The sequence below is a fragment of the Vombatus ursinus genome, unplaced genomic scaffold, assembly GCF_900497805.2.
Source record: "Vombatus ursinus unplaced genomic scaffold, bare-nosed wombat genome assembly UNPS02008996.1, whole genome shotgun sequence".
NCBI lineage: Eukaryota > Metazoa > Chordata > Mammalia > Diprotodontia > Vombatidae > Vombatus > Vombatus ursinus.
Genome location: NW_020948774.1, coordinates 230,084 through 239,734, shown reverse-complemented (window position 1 = coordinate 239,734; position 9,651 = coordinate 230,084).

Genomic DNA, 9,651 nt, shown 5'->3' with positions numbered 1-9,651 from the left:
TATCTATCTATCTATCTATCTATCTATCTATCTATCTATCTATCTATATATATATATATACATACATATAATTTTTTCCCTCCAACTACCCTAATACTGACAAAGGTCTCATGAGTTACAAATATTATCTTTCCATGCAGGAATGTAAACAGTTCAACCTTAATAAGTATCTTATGATTTCTCTTTCCTGTTTACCTCTTCATTTTCCACTTGAGTCTTGTATTGGAAAGTCAAATTTTCTATTCAGCTCTGGTCTTTTCATCAAGAATGCTTGAAAGTCCTGTGTTTCACTGAATGACCATTTCTTCCCCTGAAGAATTATACTCAGTTTTGCTGGGTATTCTTGGTGGTAATCCTATCTCCTTTGCCCTCCAAAATATTATATTCCGTGCCCTGCATTCCCTTAACGTAGAAGCAGCTAAATCTTGTGTTATCCTGATTGTGTTTCCACAATACTTGAATTGTTTCTTTCTGGCTGCTTGTAATATTTTCTCCTTGACCTGGGAACTCTGGAATTTGGCTACAATATTCCTAGGAGTTTTCCTTTGGGGATCTCTTTCAGGAGGAGATCGGTAGATTCTTTCAATTTCTATTTTGCCCTCTGGTTCTAAAATATCAGGGCACTTTTCCTCGATCATTTTTTGAAAGATAATGTCTAGGCTCTTTTTTTGATCATGGCTTTCAGATAGTCCAATAATTTTTAAATTCTCTCTCCTGGATTGATTTTCCAGGTCAGTTGTTTTTCCAATGAGATATTTCACATTGTTTTCTAATTTTTCATTCTTTTGGATTTGTTTTACAGTGTCTTGATTTCTCATAAAGTCACTAGCTTCCAATTGCTTTATTCTAATTTTTAAGAAAGTATTTTCTTCAGTAATCTTTTTGACTTCCTTTTCCATTTGGCCAATTTTGCTCTTTAGGGCATTCTTTTCTTCATTGGCTTTTTGGACCTCTTTTGCCATTTGGGTTAGGCTATTTTTTAAGGTGTTATTTTCTTCAGTATTGTTTTGGGTCTCCTTTAGCAAGCTGTTAACTTGCTTTTCATGATTTTCTTGCATTACTCTCATTTCTCTTCCCAGTTTTTCCTCTACTTCTCTTACTTGCTTCTCAAAATCCCTTTTGAGCTCTTCCAAGGCCTGGGACTGATTTATATTTTTCTTGGAAGTTTTGGATGTAGGAGCTTTGACTTTGTTGTCTTCTTCTGGTTGTATGTTTTGATCTTCTTTGTCACCAAACTAAGATAATGTAGTCTGACTCTTTTTGCGCTGCTTGCTCATGATCCCAACCAATTACTTGAGTTTTAAACTCTTTGTTAAGGTAAGAGTCTGTTTCCAATGTGGAGAATGTACTGTCCCAAGCTTTGGGGGTTTGTACAGCTGTTTTCAGAAATACTTCTAGGGACCCGAAAAGTGTCAGTTCTTCCAAGGTACTATGATAAAGGGCAAGGTGTTTCCTCTCCACCGCCACAACAAGCTCCACCACTCCAGCAGTCCTCCTTGCCCCAGGACTGACCCTCAGAACTGTGACCCAGATCCAAGCACCAGTAAAGCAAGAGATTCCTTCCTCAGCACTGGCAAAGAGATCCCTGCAATCCCTCTCTGATCAGCCACTTGATTCCCCCTCAATCTGTGGGCTGGAAGCTCAGGAAATAGCCTCAGCCCGGCATCCCTCAAGACTTGAGGCTGAGACCTAGCTCCTCTCTCACCACACTCACAGACTTTTCCCACTGACCTTCTAAGTTGTCTTTGGCGTTCAGGGGTTGAGAAGCCTGGAAACTGCCACTGCTACCCGTGATTCAGTCCTCTGAGGCCTGCTCCAGGGTTGCTGCAGCCTGCGAGCCCACACCAAACTGTGCTCCTCTCCCCACCCCGCATAATATACCTTTCCAATCAACCATCCAGGTTATCTTGGGCTGGAAATTTGTTTCACTCTGTCTTTTTGTGGGTTCTGCTGCTTTAGAATTTGTTTAGAGCCATTTTTTTAGGTATTTTGAGGGCTTTGGGAGAGAGCTCAAGACAGTCACTGCTTTCCCTCTGCCATCTTGGCTCTGCCCCCGATGACCTTAAATTTCCAGACTTCAGTAAAGTTGAACAAAGTTAGGGACCCCATTGAAACAATGAAATATTAATGGCCCTGTCAGATGTAAATTGAGGAAACTGAGGCTTTTCATAACAAGATTTCACATGAAAAGCAGAGAAAGGACCTTGCTCTAGGTCACAGACTGTTTTAGTGCCTTTTTCATTTACATTAAACCAACAGGAATTTGGGAAAGTAGTAGATGGTCACCATAAGTTAGGGTGAGGTCTCTCATGAAGAAAAATCCATTTCTGAATCAGAAAAAATTATGGAATAGGAAAAGCTATACCTCTTCCATTATCTGAGTGATGACCTGAGGGAACAGAACTGGAGAGTCAGTTCTAGGTTAAGGGTCTGCTGCCCTTTTCAGAAAGAGCACAGTAATACTAGACGGGCCATGACACTGAAGGCAGTGGAGCTCAAGGAATCCATCAGATCGGTCTGTCTAAACAAAGATACTCTGGAGCCAGACCATCACCAGAACAACGTATGTAGTATTGAGCTTTGTGAAGACTCTCTGGAGAAAGAGAAAACACTGAGGCATTCCATTTCTGGAGTTGCACCTTGGCCACGTGTCTTCCCTACTACTTTTGTACTATGAGTTTGAACCCACTCTCCATGTCAGGATTCGGTGTCTATTTTCAGGAAAGTGTGCCCAAGTTTTGAGAGGAATGCTTTGTAACTACTTTTCTTGTTATACTTGAGTAAATGTTTTTTCCTAAGATCTGAGTCTACCAGCTGGGAAGAACATTGGTGGGACATATGAAATACAGTGTTAGTCGTAGACTTTCTTAGGGTTAGCCTCAGAACCTGAGGTAGAACTTCCCTCTTTGGACGCATAACCTGCCAGTGTCAAGAAGAGGAGTGAACCCAGAGGAGGGCTACATTGAGCACAATCCCAAATTGCTTTTCAGGCAGATTGTCTACCTCCACCAACAGTAGTAGTTTATTGAATTACTTTCGCATACACTATGGATCAGATTTAAATCTGGAAGGGACTCTAAAATCCAATACTCTCCTTTTACAGATGAGGAAACTGAGGTTAAGTGACTTGCCCAAGGTCACCAGAGCAAAATTTGAATCCAGGTCTTCTGATTCCAGAATCACCATTTTTTCTACTGCTTCCCTATTTCATTTGTTTCTCCATGGAGGCAGGTAAAAGCAAGGGATTCTTATATGTGTGTGTGCATGTGTATATGTGTGTGTGTGAAAGCAGTGAATAAACCAAAATACAAGGAGATTAAGTCATCCAGGTCATACTGTCAGTCGAGATAATTGTTACTAGAACCTAGGTTTCCTGTAATCTAATCCAGTGTTCTTTCCCAAGTAAGGAATATAATGGATACAGCTCTGGACTTGGAGTCAGGAAGACCTGAGTTCCATTTCTGCCATAGACACTTACTAGCTGTGGGACCCTGGGCAAAGCACTTAACCTCTCACAGCCTCACTTTTCTCATCTATAAAATGAAGATAATAATAACACCTATCTCATAGGGTTATTGCGACTTGAATGAGGTAACAGAAGTAAAGCACTTTGCAAAGTATTAAAATGCTGTATAAATACTAGTTAATTAGGCAGCTAGGTGGAGCAATGGATTGCAAGCACACTGAACTTTGAGTCAGGAAGACATGAGTTCAAACCTTGCCTCAAACACTTACTAGCAGAGTGACCACAGGCAAATCACTTAACCTTTCATGTCCTTAGTTTCTCCGTCTGTAAAATGGGGATGGTAATAGCATTTACCTCACAGGGTTGTTGTAAGGACAAAAATATAATATGTGTAAAGCACTTTGCAAACCCTAAAGAATATAGAAATTCTAGCAATTATTTCCCCTACATGGCAATGCCTCCTTAATTTGAAAAGACTGAATAAGGAAATAGCTCAGGCAGACAGGGAAGAGCACTGCTACCTGATTCTTGGACCACTTTACCTGATGTTTTCATCTCTCCCTAATAGGCTGACACCTGCTTCTGCAACTAGACCTTTCCAGACTGCCTGAGGTTTTCCTCCCAGGTTGGGTAGAGATTCTCCAGCCAAGGTGTTTTGATTTCTTAGCTGGGGGAAGGCCAGAACTCTCTTGGTTTTCTTGAATTAGTAGCTCAATACTTTATGTGGAGAATCTCTGAAGTATGATTTGTAGGTAATGACAGTGGTGAAGACCCTGGCTTCCTGTTTCCCAACATGGTTCCCTCCCCCTCGCCCTTCCTCCTCTTCTCTGTGGCTTGGTCGCCCCAGACTCTGCTCCCTGTTCAATGCAGCTGCTTCTTGTGGTAGACAGCTCCTATTCACACAGGTTTACTCAATGTCGGATGAATGAGCTGAATGAAAATCACAACATTCATCTAGTATTTATTGAACGGTAGTTTTTCCTACAACCTCGTCCTAACTAGGTGCTATTCAGAATACAAAAAGAATCTTATTTTGTTTTAATAAATAGCAAATAAACCCATTTGTTCAAGCCTATAACAAATAGAAATCATAGATAAGAATATACCAGACAATGCACAGAGTGAATGAGCTCTTCCACTGCGAATAAGCTATTTCAGCTCCACCAAGAGAGCATTTTTAGAAAATCTCAGAAACAAAATATGAAACAACCAAAGAAGAATAACTGTGAACTTGGATTTGAGAAAGGACAAGATATAAATTCTGTATTTATAAGCCAAACAGAGAGTTTGGGCCTGGCACAAAAGGGATCAGAATGAGGTAAGGAATTAGTTCAGGAAAGCTTCTTTAAGAGGGTGAATTTTGAATTGGTTAATTGTAAATATACAGGTCTAATCCTAAGATCATAGATTTCAAGTTGGGGTTTTAGTTCAACCCTTTCATTTTATAGAAATGAGGATATAGAGGTTCAGAAAGATGGATTTCCATTATATTCTTTCCAGTGCCTGTTTTGTGCTGCAATGAATACATGGAAATAAAAGCAACAGAATTTTCAGTAGAAATAATAGGTACTCATTTATTGGTGATTCTGTAGAAGGGGTTCTAAGGAAGTTCTCAAGAAATATAGTGGTATTTCTTCCTGTCCTCCCTCTTCCTAGGTCACATAAAATAGTCACATGAGCTCAGGTGCCTCTTTCACACAGTACAATCCACCTGCCACAGAATGTCCAACCTTTGACATTTTCAGGGGATCTGAGAAGTAGATAGGATCATAGAGATCATCTAGTCCATCTTTTGTTTCAAGACAAGGCAGTATCTGAATGAATGGGCATTCACCCCACTTTTAAGGAAAGAAGGTAACCTTCGTTGTGGTTAGAAACTCCAGACTTCACCTGAAAAGAGAAACAGACCAGTCAATGAAGGGGGTGAGACAAAGTGCGGTGGAGGAAGGCTTGGATTGTGTTTGCCTGATAACATTGACACAGTGTTGAAAGTTTACAAAGCCCTTTCATCATAACAACCTATCATATCATGACCCATTATCACCCATTTTACAGATAGGAAGTGGAATGTCAGAGAAGCCAAATGATCTTCCTAAGGTCACAGAGTAAGCGTGAGAGGCAAGCCTGGCAGTGTGGCAAAAAGCACTGGTTTTGGAATCAAAGAGTCAGGGTTCAAATCTCACCTCTGTCATGCACTACCTGTATGACCTTGGGTAAGTCACTTAACTTCCTAGGATCTCAATTACCTCATCTTTGAAATAAGGGGATAAGATTAGGTAGTCTTTGAGGTCCCTTTCATTTCTGGGTCTGGGATCCCTTTTCATTATATCATGAAGCCTCTGAATGTCTGGCAGTAAAGAAGTGGGAATCTAAGTCTTGGCACCCTTGTTTCTGTCACTCACTGGCTCCTTATCCAGTCTACCTTGAGAATGAATCAGATGGGAAGTGTTAGAGATCTGGTGATTTGGAAAATAAGAATTGGGGTCAGAGCTGGGGCAGCCCCTGGGGCTTGTCCTAGTATATGGTGAAGTAAGGATAGTGGGTAATGGGGTGGGGTGGGATGTGGAGGAAGGCTGTCAGCAACTCTGTGGGGTTCCTGCCCTGGGCATTGTGGTGGGAACTGAGAGAATCTGAAACAGATGTGCTGATCAGAAGGAATATGTCTGAGGGCCTGGGATGTCTGTCATCCTGTTAAGTCATGAGTGCCCATTTAATGATCCCACCCGAAGCTTTGTCTCTGGGTCCCGCCAGTGTTCTCTCTTGGGGGCCGCTCCAGAGGGACATATGAGCAAGGAAACTTGCAGTACTAGAAAACAGCTCAAAGCTCAACTTAGAAGTCTTATTTGTTTTTTGTTTTTTCTTTTTTTTTCTTGTTGCCTCTTAAGCGGGAGGCCAGATGGCTGCCTTCAGGGCAGTGAGGCTCTCAGGGCCTCTCTGCAGCTGTGTGAACATCTCCTAGCCTTATGTGGGGGTACATCTTTGCAACCATATGTATGTCTCCCACCTGGGCATCTCTCCCACTCTGTGTGAACCTCAGAGGTCTCATTTGGAAATGCTATTTCAGGTTAAGCCATATTATTTTCCAAAGCCTTCTTTCCTCCCCCTATCTCTGAGTCTAATGAGTATCTTCTAGCTACTCAACATCGTTCAAATATTTTCTGCTCCTGAATTTCTAGTTCATGAGACCAAGGAGTTACTATGACAAAGACCTGCTGGAAAGCATTCCTTATGTCCCCCTCTAGGGTTTTTCCCAAGTCTTTTATCATGTTTGTTTGTTTGTTTGTCTTGGTGAGGTAATTGGGGTTAAGTGACTTTCCCAGGGTCACACAGCTAGTGAATATCATGTGTCTGATGTGGGATTTGAATTCAGGTCCTCCTGACTCCAGGGCCAGTGCTCTATCCACTGTGCCACCTAGCTGCCCCTTTCTTTTTTGTTTGTTTGTTTTTCAAGTCTTTTACCACGGATGACCATGGAGATATTGTAGAAGGAATCCATGCTTCAGGTAAAAATTGGATTGGGTGATCCCCTAAGGTCCCTTCTAATTCTATGATCCTTCATGGCTATGGCCTGAGCAGAACTTTCTCCATTTCTAGGTGACTAGGAAATATCTCCTTTGTCACCCTACTGTCCTGCCTCAGTGATCAAGTCCTCTGAGAATAAAGCTCCTTCTAACAAAGTTGGTTAGATTCTGAGAGCATCAGGGGAAATTTCAGATCTTCTCGGTGATGTGTCAATGTGTTTGGTAGCTGACTATTCTGGGACTGTTGTAGGGAACCTTGGAGCTCATCTCCTGAAACCTCCTCATTTCACAGATGAAGAAATGGAGACTTGGAGAGTTAAAGAGGCTTGCTCAAGTCTTACCAGTAATAAATGACAGAGTTGGTGCAAAAGGAGATAATAACATTTTCTCAAGAGCAGGACTTTTGAAAGTGGGGTTGATGATAAGGCTGTCCAGGACAGAGTGATGATCATATATGACCTCTGTGTCATAGGTTAAGACAAAGCAGTTTCCTTTGAGTAGAAGATCAGAAGGGAATACCTGACCCAGCTCAGGCAGAGAATGAATCCATATCCTAGGACAAGTCCCTCTTCAATTACATTTGGCTCAGGAGTCAGGCATGATGCCAAAATGGACTTGAAGTTAATAATAGCTAGCACTTTTTGGTTTGCAAAACACTTTACCTATATTACTCCATTTGAGCTTCACAATAATAAATCCCCATTTTGCAGGTGAGGAAACTGAGACTGAGAGAGATTAAGTGATTTGCCCAGGGTCACACAGCTAGTAAATGTAGAAGGTGGAATTCAAACTCAAGTCTTCTTGATTCCAAGTCTACCCGCTGTCCCACCTGGCTACCTAAATTCCTTCTCTGTCCCTGGACCCTACCTCTGATAGTGAAGTTTCTGACAATGAAGTCTGTCCATAGGATTGTAGATTTGGAAGTAGAAGAGGTCATTTGACCCAAAACCTTCATTTTACACATGAAGCAACTGAGGTACAGAAAGATTAAATTACTTGCCCAAATTTATGCAGGTAGCAAATGTTGAAGGTGAAACTGAAACCAGTTTCTGTTGTTGAAATACATTCATTAATAGAGCTACCACTCTATACATTTTACGGAAGCAGTGCTCACCCTCCTTTCAAAGGAAGGTCTCAGACTCCAAAAAACAGGCTGTGTTTAGACATTCCTGAATCTGTATCAAAGCTGTCTTCCTCAGCAGCTTTCTTCCACTCATATTTAACACAGCACCACTTAGATCTCTTACCAGACCTAGTCTTTGGTTCAGTCTACATTCATTCTCTGAGTGGCTCTGTGTTAGGCTGGTCAGTATAACTCTAACTTGAAAGAAAGCCTCTTGGGTTCCTATCCACTCCATTGACTTTATGGAAGACCTCTGGCAAGCTATTTATCTCCTCCCCTGAGCCTCTTTTGAGTTTCTCCAAGCCTCTTTTTTCTTAACTAGAAACAACTGCCTTCTAGGACCAAATTCGAAGAAGAAATAAATGGCACAGGAGGAACGATATTTGAATTATCCTGAATATACAGTTCGGAGAGGAAACACCAGGAAAAGTAGGATCTAATAACAATGTGGGAATCATGGGATCTTAGAGAGTGATGATGGAGTAAGAACCTTTCTTCTGCCAGGGCACAGATCATTAAGCTGGTCAGCTCTATCTACTCCATCAAACCGAGATTCAGGAAGGGTCTTCCATCTAGTCCTTTCCCTGTCTGGGTCCAGGTCCTGGTCCTCCTCCAGGCTCTTTCCTCCTCTAGGCACCATGTTTCTTATTTGATCAACCCATTTTCATCTAGAAGTGTCTCTGGCTAGCCATGTGACCTTTGACTCTCCCTCCCACACTTGTGATCCACATGTGGCCTTTGGAAAAGCAAAGAGACAACTCTTAGATCTCACCACTTGGAACTTTTCAACTCCAGTTACTTCAAAAGGGTGGTTGGGGTGGGGAGGGGAGAGAGGAAAAGGGGAGGAGAGAGAGGAAGGTGATTGGGGTGGTGGAGGTCGGCTTCTGCTCTTAAAGGGCCAAGCTACTTTTAAATGCAAAGCAGATCATTGGAAACAGCTGGTTAGCTCCAACTTGGGAAGGAAAGTCTGGGTGAGAGGGAGGCAGAAAGGCAGGCTTGGAACTGGGAAGGTGGTATAGTCCCCATTTGAAGCTAGTGCTGAAACTAAGTCTCACTGGCACAACTGATCTCGATGCGAGATTGTTTTTCTTGTCTAAAGGTTAGCCTATTGAGAGAGGTGACATTTTTTTTAAATTGCCTGTTATTATTATGAACTTGACAAACAACAGATATGAACATTTCCCCATAAAATGAAGAACAGAAAAAAAGGAGTGCATATGAAACCACAAATTTCCACTACATAGGGCTTGGTTTGTTTTTTTTTTTTTATATTTAAAATTTAACGAGGTTGTTCCAACACTGCCCTGTTTATTTGTCTATCCCCTTCTGAACTTTCTTCTGCTTTCTTCTATTTATTTGTATAATGATTCATTGACACTTTCCTTTCTTTTTTTAAAGTATTACTACCACTCTTTCCCCTCTATTCCTCCTCATCTTCCTTCTTAAAAAAAAAAAAAAGATCACAATCATGCCCCCCACTCCTAAATTATCCCTCCCCATAAAAAAAAGTCCTTCTTTGTAACTAATAATTATTGTCTACC